Below are 12,121 nucleotides of genomic sequence, written 5' to 3'. Positions count from 1 at the left end.
GCACCCCTGCCTCCACATATTCTTTGATCGCTTTTGTAATTTCATCATGGCCCCCGGGTACCCGATACTGCTTTAAGCTAACCATTTGAGTTGCCTGGGGAATGGGGAAAGGAGCCATTTTGACCCCACCAGAACCGGTCGCACCATTACAGAGGGTTCCGTTCCAAACTGAAATCGACCCTGCTGCAAATGCAATGTCATTCCAGCAAGAATGTCCATACCAATTATCCATTCTTTTACCGGAGTGATCAATACTTAATACTTTCTTTTTGGCAAATGTCCAATTTTTAATTATACTGTTACCATTTTGGCTGGAACAATTTTACCGCCCAGTCCACTTACTTCCATATTTTTCCCTTTGAATTTGTGAGGATTGCCATGTATTATTGTGGCCTCTGCCCCAGTGTCCACTAGAGCGCGCACTTTTTGAGTATTCCCTCGATTCCAATGTATTGCCAATTCAACATGAGGGCGTATGTCGTTTGCAGTCCAATTCATCATCCTCACCTCTGGGGCTCGACCTTCATCCTATAAATCAAATTTGGAAAGGTCTGGATACAACTTAGCAGAGTGGCGCTGTTTGTTTTTGCCTTTAGCCTTTCCTTTGCTTTTCACCCGCCTTACCGCTACCTCAGCGGGCGAGTCAGACTCCTCCTCTGACTCCTCCTCAATGGGAGGAGCACTGGGGTTCTGGTGCTCACCACACTGACAGTTGTGAGCAAACTGTCCCAGACAACGGACCTCCTTTTTAGCCAATAGTCCTTTTCCTTTACACATAGCATGCAGCTTAGCGGTTGGTACTCCATCGATAGTTTTTCCATCTACCCCCGCTTGTATCAGTTTGGACCACAGGTCGCGTCTCGTTGGTACCGACGAGTGCTGCTGGAAACCCACATTCCCTCGCGTCCTCTGTCCCTGACTGCCATGTTCTGTCTGATAACTTGACTTCCAAGCTGTTTTCCGGTCTTCAGCTTGTTGCGCTTCCCAATTACCCAAGCCAGCCAACTCCTTCATTTTCACCAACAATGCAAGGTAAAAACCTTATCTGTCATTCCTCCCAAAGTCAGAGTCAAAATTAACCCTTTGTATGCAGAAGGTGCCGCTTTCAGCAATCCATCTCTCAACGGTTTTGACATGTCCAATTCCAAATACTCGGCAGCTTTCCTTTCCTCAGTTACCGTGCGCCTCATAGCTAGTTCGCGCAAGTAATCCATTCCCTCCCGCAAAGTCTGCCACCGCTCCCGTGAGGGAGGAGTGTCAGAGTCATTGGGATATGCATTGAACGTCGCTTCAGCATACAGGTCCAACAGGCTTCCTCCAGACCCTCTCGCAAACCTCACATCCCGTACCGTACTGTTAACCAACGGATCAGTCGACAACCGCAAGAACCGGGTGAAATAATTTTCATCAACCGTCAACTGCGACGCCACATTCTCCACCATCCTGACCAACCACTGCATCATTGATTCATCACGCTGTTGTTTGTACCGTTCTGTCAAATGCTGCACTTCATCTGCTGTATAATCTTCAGTGATTATTTCAACCTGAGGAAGCGGCAACGGAGCTACGCGAGGATTATCATGTTGATCTCTCAAAATATTTCCACCATCATCTCGAATAAATCGAGTTTCAAGTGGGGTCCATTCCTGTGTTTCCTTCCTGCGGGCAATTGGTCTGGCTGCAGCTCCCTGCACTAAATTATTACCTTCGCCATCTGAATCATCATCATTCCATGGATAACCAAACTCAGGATCATCATTCCATATGTCCCCATCCCAACTAGACGGGTCATAACCTCCCGCATTAGCAGCATTTGCAATGTAGGCTCGTATTTTCCGCTTATCCGGTGACCGCTGCTGATTCTTTTTCTTTTTCAGCACAGCCACCTGATAAACAGACTGTTCCGCCACATCCTGCAACCGCTGATGTTGCCCATGCAGCAATTGCAGCTGTGTTTTTGCCACTACTTCATTTTGTTTAGTCTCTGCACATTCAGTTTGCAATCGACTAATCTGCTGCTCCTGTTTGCGACATTCTTCTGTTTTACGACGCCACGCAGCGGCTAATAACCACACACGCCGCTGCAGGGCATCAACCGGTTTCTTGTCACTCACAGGGCACCTCTGTAGCGCGGCGGCTACTTCTTCACCACTTGCTGTCTTTACAATGGGAGACCACGTTTCCATGCGCCCCCCCCCCCCCCCTTCCGGAGTTCAGTCGCTACGGATCGGAATTCGGGATCTTCCTCCCACCCCGGCACGGTCCATGTTTCAGGCACCGTAACCGAAGCGGTCGGTTTCTCCTTCACCTCTCCTTCCGCAGCGCTCTTTTTCCTCCGGAACATTGTGCATATCTGAAACCACGATCCTGTTCGTGACGCCAATTTGTTTTGTGGAATATTTATACAGGATCGCTTTCAGTAGGCCACAATCAAAACACAAACACTTCTTGGCTAGAATAAATGTGTCTTTTATTCCCCACCAATCAGTGAACAGCAATACATCACACAGCAATGATAGATCAATCGCTTCCCTCACCCGTGCCCTCAGTGCTTTTCCACTGTGCAGGGTTTCATAAGGTCTCTGTGCGGACGTGCAAATCTGCACGTACGCGTTATTTCCCTTACATACGTTTACCTGTTTTTCATAAGCAAACTGCACAAAATCTCCAAACAAAGCTTCTATTTTAAAGAAAAGTAGCCCTATTTATTTATTATTACTGTCAGAAAGTATTTTATGCTGGTTATTTTCTTATGAAAATATTTAAAGTACAATGTCACTTCCTTTCTCAGCGTCTCTTCAGTACTCTGAATGCCTTGTACAGAATGGATGCCATAGGTGTGCGTGCTTGAGCCAAAGTAAGTGACGGTCTGTGTAAATGTGTAAATGTGCTTCATAACTGCCCGGCATTGTTTTAGTTAAACCCCCTTTGCCCATCTGGTGTTTATTTCCAAGTTTGAGCACTTTTGAGAATCGTTCATAAGCGAATGAGGATCATGTGACAGTGTCATCAGTTAATGTGCAAGCGTAAACCCTTTTTTTATGTCTTTCCTGAGTGCTTGAGGTCTGTTTTGATGTTATGTGTAGTTTGGTCTCCATACGTGCCGCATGCCCTTGTTACAACTAATTGTCTATACAGTCGTCACACGATCAGCTTAATATGATGCAGTTGCAGTCTGCGCCCGCTAGAGGGAAACACAGACCACCAAATCTGTTTAAAATCCTTAATTTCATTACAGCCTGATCGTTCACCCTAACACTTACATCATCAGTCATTATCACATGATTGGCCATTATTGGTGGTGTGACGTGTTTATGAGCTGCTTACAGTGACAGTTGGGTTTGAGCTGGGCTGGTTTGGGGGGTTCTGGTTTGAGCTGGGCTGGTTTGGGGGATTCTGGTTTGAGCTGGGCTGGTTTGGGGGGTTCTGGTTTGAGCTGGGCTGGTTTGGGGGGTTCTGGTTTGAGCTGGGCTGGTTTGGGGGGTTCTGGTTTGAGCTGGGCTGGTTTGGGGGATTCTGGTTTGAGCTGGGCTGGTTTGGGGGGTTCTGGTTTGAGCTGGGCTGGTTTGGGGGGTTCTGGTTTGAGCTGGGCTGGTTTGGGGGATTTTGGTTTGAGCTGGGCTGGTTTGAGGGGTTCTGGTTTGAGCTGGGCTGGTTTGGGGGTTCTGGTTTGAGCTGGGCTGGTTTGGGGGGTTCTGGTTTGAGCTGGGCTGGTTTGGGGGGTTCTGGTTTGAGTTGGGCTGGTTTGGGGGGTTCTGGTTTGAGCTGGGCTGGTTTGGGGGATTCTGGTTTGAGCTGGGCTGGTTTGGGGGGTTCTGGTTTGAGCTGGGCTGGTTTGGGGGATTCTGGTTTGAGCTGGGCTGGTTTGGGGGGTTCTGGTTTGAGCTGGGCTGGTTTGGGGGATTCTGGTTTGAGCTGGGCTGGTTTGGGGATTCTGGTTTGAGCTGGGCTGGTTTGGGGGATTCTGGTTTTGGGGTATTCTGGTTTGAGCTGGGCTGGTTTGCTGTCTCTTCTTTCTTCTCTTGGTTCTGTGTGTTGATCTCTTGGCTCTTTAAAGACTGAATGTCCACAGTGTGACTATCGGGATCCACTGACTTCACATCTGCCTGGAGACACAAAATGATGCCTGAATTATTTGATTTATCTCTGGAAGGCAATTGAAAAAACTGCTATGAAACTAAACATAGACAATTAACAGATCAACATCTTCACTCACACCCATTAAATGTGTCTTTAATTATATACAGGCCTCCCCATCTTTCAAGCAATTTTATCGCTGAATTTTCTGAATTTTTAACTATTATCCACACTAAATTTGAACGAATTTTAATCACTGGTGATTTTAACATACACATGGATAGCCACTCGGACTCATTGTCCAGAGAATTTTTAACTCTCCTCCAATGTCTGGATTTTAAACAACACGTCACACAGCCGACTCACAACAGAGGACACACCCTGGACCTGGTCATTTCTTATGGCCTGGCCATTGGTGTGACCTCTGTTGTTGACCTGGCTGTGTCCGACCACTTTTGTGTGTTTTTTAATGTCACCAGTTTTAAGCAGCAGGAGGCCCCGGTCAGAACGGTGAGGAAACGCTACATAACTTCTGAGGTGGCTGATAATTTTATAAAGATTTTAGAGAATATCCCAGCTGAGGTTTTACCCGCTCCATGTGATTTTATTGTTGACGATTTTAACAGTAAATTAAAGTCAACTCTAGACCTGGTGGCTCCAATTACTACAAGAATCCTTAATAAATCCAAACCACCAGCACCATGGAAAAACAGGGAAACTCACCAATACAAAATAAACTGCAGGATTGCCGAACGGAGGTGGAGAAAATCAAAACTTATGGTTCATTATCACATTTTCCGGGCCCACCTCAAAGCCTACAATAGAATAGTCAGACACTCAAGATTTTCATATTTCTCAAAACTCATCAATGACAACAAAAATAACCCCAAACTCCTCTTCTCCACCTTCGACTTTTTAACAAACACCAATTTTAATAAAAACTCGCTCCCCTTTCCCTCCTTTTGCGAGGATTATGCCCACCACCTCAGAAGCAAAATAAATGACATCAGATCCAGTCTTTTACCTTTACAAACTGTACCTTTTAACTCACCTGGACTGGTGTCTTCACCAGAGGAATCACTGGACTGTTTTGCTCTGGTTGATGCAGGAACACTTGGTCGAGTTTTCTCCCAAGTGAAACCAACAACCTGTCTTTTAGATCCGATTCCTACCTCACTTTTTAAGTCATTTTATGGGTTCTTTGAGGAACAGCTTTTATACATGGTCAACTGCTCTCTTCAGACGGGTGTTTTCCCCGCCGCCTTTAAAACGGCGGTGGTGAGGCCCCTTCTGAAGAAGAGCAGTCTAGACCCCAAGGTTCTTAATAACTATCGCCCAGTATCCAACTTACCATTTTTTAGCAAAATTTTAGAAAAAATAGTTTTTAATCAATTAAATACATTTTTACTTACAAATAACATTTTAGAGAAGCATCAATCTGGTTTTAGGAAGAACCACAGCACAGAGACAGCCCTTTTAAAGATTTTAAATGACATCAGGCACAATCAAGACTCCCAACAACTCACAGTCTTGATTTTATTGGATCTTAGCGCTGCTTTCGACACTATTGATCATTGTATTTTACTTGACAGACTTAGAAATCTGGTCGGCATCTCTGGTAATGTTTTTAATTGGTTCAGTTCTTATCTCACAGATCGACGCTTCTTTGTAAGTTTGGATACACGTTCCTCAGGTACCCATGAAATCCACTATGGGGTTCCCCAGGGGTCGATCTTAGGCCCAATCCTTTTTAATTTATACATGCTGCCACTAGGGGATGTCATCAGGAGACACGGTGTCAGCTTCCACAGCTATGCTGACGACACACAGCTGTATGTGGCCGTGTCTCCTGATGACACAAGGCCGATTGATGCCCTTTTTAACTGTATTTTAGATATCAAGTCATGGATGGCAGCAAATTTCCTCCAGCTCAACCAGGACAAAACAGAGATTTTAGTTGTAGGTCCTGAACACCAGAGAGAGAAACTTTTACCAAAACTGCTAGATTTTAACTCATCTTCATTTATAAAGAACCTGGGCGTAACTTTTGACTCTGAGCTTAATTTTATCTCACACATCAAAAATGTCACAAAGACTGGTTTTTATCATCTGAAGAATATAGCCAGAGTCCGCCCATTTCTCTCTCAGGCAAACGCGGAGGTGCTAATGCATGCTTTTATCTCTTGTCGAATTGACTATTGTAACGCCCTGCTCTCTGGTCTCCCCAAGAAAACTTTAGCACCACTACAACTCCTACAAAACTCTGCCGCACGAGTGCTGACGAGGACCAGAGGGCGGGCCCACATCACGCCTATTTTAAAATTGCTGCATTGGCTCCCCGTTCGCTTCAGGATCGATTTTAAGGTTCTTTTACTAGTTTTTAAGTGTCTTAATGGTTTTGCACCCTCTTATTTATCCGAACTACTTTTATCATATCAACCCTCGCGGGCCCTGAGGTCCTCCGGCACCGGCCTTTTAATTGTCCCTCAAACGAGGACCAAGACTCACGGGGAGGCTGCGTTCAGCTCCTATGGCCCCCGTTTGTGGAACAGCCTGCCGGGGAACCTCAGGGCTGCAGAGTCCATTGAGGTTTTTAAAAAAGGGTTAAAAACTCACCTTTTTAATCAGGCTTTTAACTGATTTTATACATGTATGTGTGTATATAGTTATGTATTTGATCAATGTATTTATCTACTTCTATTTATTTATTTCAGATAATTATCTAATTTTCTTTTTTATCTCCAGTGGTTCCTCTAGGGGGCGCTACACTGGTGGTGGCCGGTTTTTGCCACTGGTGGAGCCGTCCCATGGGTTTCCCTGCCCGGGCACCTGGCAGGTCCCCCGCGTATGCGGTGGGATTGGCTTGTCTGCCCGGTTGGGGGGGGATCTGTGGGGCGGCGCCCCCTGTGGTCGGAAGTTGTGCCGCCCCCAGTGTGGACGGCCCAAATATGTCCCTTTCCTCACCTTAGTCCTCAGTGTCCTGCCATGTCTCCATATCACTCGGCATGTCTTCATCTATGATGTGTGTCTGCATGTGTGCGTGTGTGTTCACCTGCTTTTTATTCATCTATTTTATCTTTGCACTGTTTTTAATTTTTGTGGAAGCACTTTGTGTTGCTTAATGTATAAAAAGTGCTATAGAAATAAAGATTATTATTATTATTATTATTATTATTATTCATTCATCATCCATTAAAATAAACATCTTCTGATGGCTTTTATTTGAAAGCTGTGACTTTAAATCTTCACTTTGACACCAAAAATGAAAATGCAAATCAACCAGTAACATTATTTATCATTGTCTTACACAAGCCTGCAAAACAAACACACAAAAAAAGAAACACATATACCCATTTTCTCCTGTATTGTTATCAAATCTAATACTGGTGTGTACGGTGAAATTTGATCTATATAGAATCCTCCTTTATCCCAGCCTGGGACTGGCAGATTAGCTCAGTCACAAATAGTTTGAAGTCTGGATGGATGGGGCAGAGGAGGAGGCACAACGCATGGCTTCACATCAGATTCTACAGAAAACCTGTAAAGGATCAAACAAAGCCAGAAAAAGATGGATTCTTTTGGTTTTTGACAAATATAAAGTCAGTAAATGGATTTGGAAAGTCATCCAATGGAAGCCCCATTTACATTTACAAGTGAAAACAGAAAACTTTTGTTGTGTTTTGTGGGTCTGTTTATACAACAATGGTGCTCAGAGTCACTGAAAACACAAACTTTTCCAAGTTGGAACACTTTGAAAATTGTTCAGACTCTTTCTTCATGTGGGTGAAAATGACAACACTCACTCTAACCGAAGTCATTGAGAAGATTACAACTACTATATACAATAAAAAACTCACAGCTGGACTTTTCATCGATTTAAAAAAAGCATTTGATACCATAAATCATGAAATATTAATGAATAAACTGGAGAAGTATGGAGTCAGAGGAGTTGTATTGAAATGGGTGAGAAGCTATTTGGAGACAGTTTGTTAAGATGGGAGACTGTTACTCTGAACTTGGGGATATTGTGTGTGGCATCCCCCAGGGATCAGTGCCGGGGCCAAAACTGTTTATACTGTAGATCAACCACATCTATAAAGTTTCTGAAATGGTGAAATGTGTATTATTTGCTGATGACACACATATTTCAAATCAAATCAAAAATCGAAACACGTCACTTTCTCAAAATGGTGCTCCTGCTCACGAGTACCACAGCTGCAATAAATTCTTCTGCACATGCTCAGTAGAGCCAATCAGAACAAAGTTTCCTCCATGGTGTTGTGACTCCAAGTCCATATTCTCCTGGACTTGGTACTTATATTTTGACAGTCACCATAATAACAATACGACTTGGTACTTTTATTGTGACAGTCACCATAATAACAATCCAACTTGGTCTGTCCACTAGAATGTCTGTGTTGTCAGTCTTAATGGTTATAGTGGATTGTTCTCCGATTCATGTGTGTAGATTCATTATAAAAACTTACAACAGCACCAACTAGTGGCCCAACATGAAAACCACATCATTTTCAGGGTTTCTGTAGTTTTGGTGGGAATAGACATCATTTTCAAAATGTTGCTGTGCAAACATGAAACTTTTCTAAAAGAAAAACTGTGTTTTCAACTTGAAGCATTGGCATATAAATGAGGCCTTTGTGAATTTGGTCAAATGTTAGAAAGAAAGCAAGGAGGCAGCAAGTGTCAGCAATTCATCAATCTTTGTTTTTTAGGTTTCATGTGTGCCATGGATGTATAAACCTCAATAATTCTCTGGAGACACATGAATGAGCTTTTTAAGACTCCAAAACAAAGCGAGAACAAACAATGAGACATGGTAGAGGTAGAACAGGGCTGCATGGCTGCCCCTGGTCCTGGAGGCACTGAGCATAATAAAAGGAGAATTAGGAATGTGAAGATTGCTACGGTATCCTGGGAAATAGAGCTTGTGGTAAGCCCAAGTTTAGGTTGGACATGTGCAAAAGTAATCAGTCTGGACCGAACTCAATCTGAGACAGCTGTGACCTGCCACTGTTGAAAAACTGCAAATTCAACAAAGAAGCTTAATCAGATTCAAAACATGTTTGAAAGCCACCAATGCTGCCCAAAACACTTTGTACATCTTTGCTTCCCTTTCTGTAGACATTGTCACTTCTGTACTCCAATACATAGGGTTAGGGTTAGTCCGTGTCCTGAGAAAGACGGCAGCTCACCTGCAGGGTGGCATGGCTCCACCCTGGAGGGGAAGAAGCTCTGCTTGGCTCTCCACCGGCCTCCAGCCTCTCCGGCTGGGGGTCCTCACTGACGGATGCTCAGCTGCCCATCCTCACCTGCACAGACCAACACACACAACACAGGAGCTTCAGCAGGCAAGCGCTGTGTGTGTGTGTGTGTGTGTGTGTGTGTGTGTGTGTGTGTGTGTGTGTGTGTGTGTGTGTGTGTGTGTGTGTGTGTGTGTGTGTGTGTGTGTGTGTGTGTGTGTGTGTGTGTGTGTGTGTGACGGGTGAGAGGAGGTAACCAGAGCTGGCAGGAGAACATGAGCAGCATGAGACCAGACCTGGAGTGAAGTCACCTGTCAGGTGGGATCGGTTGTCACCAGAGCAACGAGAACAGCAGACTGTAAAACCATCATATGTAAGAGTGTGTGTGGGACAGCCTGATGACCAGAAGAGCCATTTTAACTTGATCACAAATAAACGTTTAACTGATGGAAGGTTACTGATGGAGGTTTAGATTGATGGAGGTTCAGACTGATGGAGGTTTAGATTGATGGAGGTTTACTGATGGAGGTTTAAAGCTTAATCATGTCAATTCAGAAGCCACACCCATACATTCAGTCCTTGTCAAGCGGAAACGTTGGAAAAAAGGTGTAGCTGAAGAGGAATGAAGACTTAGTTTAAAGACACTAGAAAGCACAACATTTAACTTCTTGGCCATGATTGACACTTTTGGCTGGTGTACTTCAATGGAGGGAACATTTAATTCAGGCCAAAAGCTTCGTGGAAGTTTTCACATTGTCTCCATGTCAAACATGTTGTGTGACTCCTTTCACTACATATAGACACTGATGTAGTGGTTAAATGTGCTGCAGGTGTATTGGTAAATCCTGGTTCAATGCCAGGTGGAGGAGATGGTTTTTACAAAAATGAATTAGAAAATGTTAATTTATTTGGCCGCCCACCTCCCAGTAGATGATCAACCTTTTCAGTGGCGCTGCAGTACACAAGTCTCATGGGATCAGCACTTGTGATTTGATTGAGTTGTTGCTGACATGCTGTGAAATATCCAGGACAAAAGCAAGGAAGCAGCGGCTTTATGAGGCTGTTCAGTCAGACGTATTGGAGCTGATGTCTCATTTATAAATCAAACACGCATACAAGCTGTTTTAAAGTTCTTTTCTTGATCATTTCTTTCTTTGTAACAGTTTGACTTGACATGTCACTTGTTTTGTTAAATGTTACCTGCATCTAAAAAGCTGTTGAATTACTAATTCAATAACGTCCTGTATTTTCTCCAGCCTCTTCAGCAGAGCTTTTCTTAGCACATTGTCCTGCAGAGTTCAAGTCCCTGTGGCATCAGGAAGAAGCATTTCAAGTCATTTTGAGCTGAAACTGCAGCCTGAGTGATAGAAAATGTCCAGCGAGTTGTTGATCTGCTGTCCAGTGATTATTTAATTTTCTTCCACACCAGTTAGAAAAAGAGAGTTGGAATTTTGGTTGATGATTTGTGAAGCTACAAAGTCTGCATCCTTGGATTCTACAATTTCGTTTGCTAGTGCCGGTTCTACTTTTACAAAGTAATCATAAAAGGTATTTGCTATTTCCTTAGTGTTTGTTAATTCCTGATTATAATTGATGAAATGATTTGGAAATTCATTTGTATTTCTAATTATACCATTTCGTATTTTCCTTGTTCCTTGGATGTTATTTTTAAGCTGTTCCAATCATTTGTGATAATATTTTCATTTAATTTACTCTCATGATGCTTATTAACTTGTTTTTATAGGTTTTATATCTCTGCTCTGCCATTTTAGTTCTATGTTTTGTATATAATCTATAAAGATGACTTTTTTTTATAACCCCTCAGCAGCTTTATTCACTGAATTTTAATTTTGAACATTAAGTCTTTTATGTGAGCAGTGCTTGTCATAAAGTTTAACAAAGATGGACAAAAAGGCATTATAAGCCTGGTCCGGGTCATCAGTAGCAGAGACTTCAGGTGTGTCCCATCACCCTTACCCATCTGCTGAGAGACTTTCTGGGGTTTGGGTTTTTTGTAGGATTTGATGAAAGGTGCAGAATACAGGGAGATAATGATGATTATATCATTAATAAGTAATCCAACTCTTATTTGACTTCCAATTTCATTAGTGATTATATTATCTATTATTGTCGCTGTATTAACTATACTTGGGCTCAGTTTGAGGATAAGAGGGAGGAGATTGTATCTGATGGTTTAATATTATCATGAGGATTCAGGAGATCTATGTTGAAATTATCATTGACTATCTGCACCTTGTTTAAATTGTCTAAAAGCCTTCCCATTTCATAATTAAATGTAACCAGACAGGAACCAGCTGTTCTATAGACAGTGACAATAATATTTTTATAGTCTTCAAGAATAATTTCAACACGAATGCACTCCATAGAATCTTGATCTCCAGATGAAAGTGATATAGTTTGGTTCTTCAGTTAAGCAACAGTGACTCTGGTTTTATTGTATTTATGGTTTTGTTTGGCACAAACCCAAAGTCTCAACCTCCGCCAGTCTTGTTCAATTGTTATTAAATAAACCTTTTTCTTTGCCACACCTGTTCTAACTCATCTAATTAATTGGTTGTTGTCTCCTTAGTCAATTCTCCACTCTGGGACCCTCTAGAGAAATGGGGCTTGTCCAGGATCAATTTTTACTAAGCTATTGGATAATCAGAATTGAGTTACTGGTGGAGGCAGAAGTAAACATGAGATGAATGAGTTGATTGTTTCTACTGCAATTGTGTGTGACAGGGTGGTAGCAGGAAGTCAGATGTGAAAGGGTGGTGAAAGGA

The sequence above is a fragment of the Blennius ocellaris genome, assembly GCF_963422515.1.
Source record: "Blennius ocellaris genome assembly, chromosome: 19".
Classification (NCBI taxonomy): Eukaryota; Metazoa; Chordata; class Actinopteri; order Blenniiformes; family Blenniidae; genus Blennius; species Blennius ocellaris.
The sequence above is the reverse complement of the archived record's forward strand: the minus strand, read 5'-3'. Positions refer to the sequence as shown.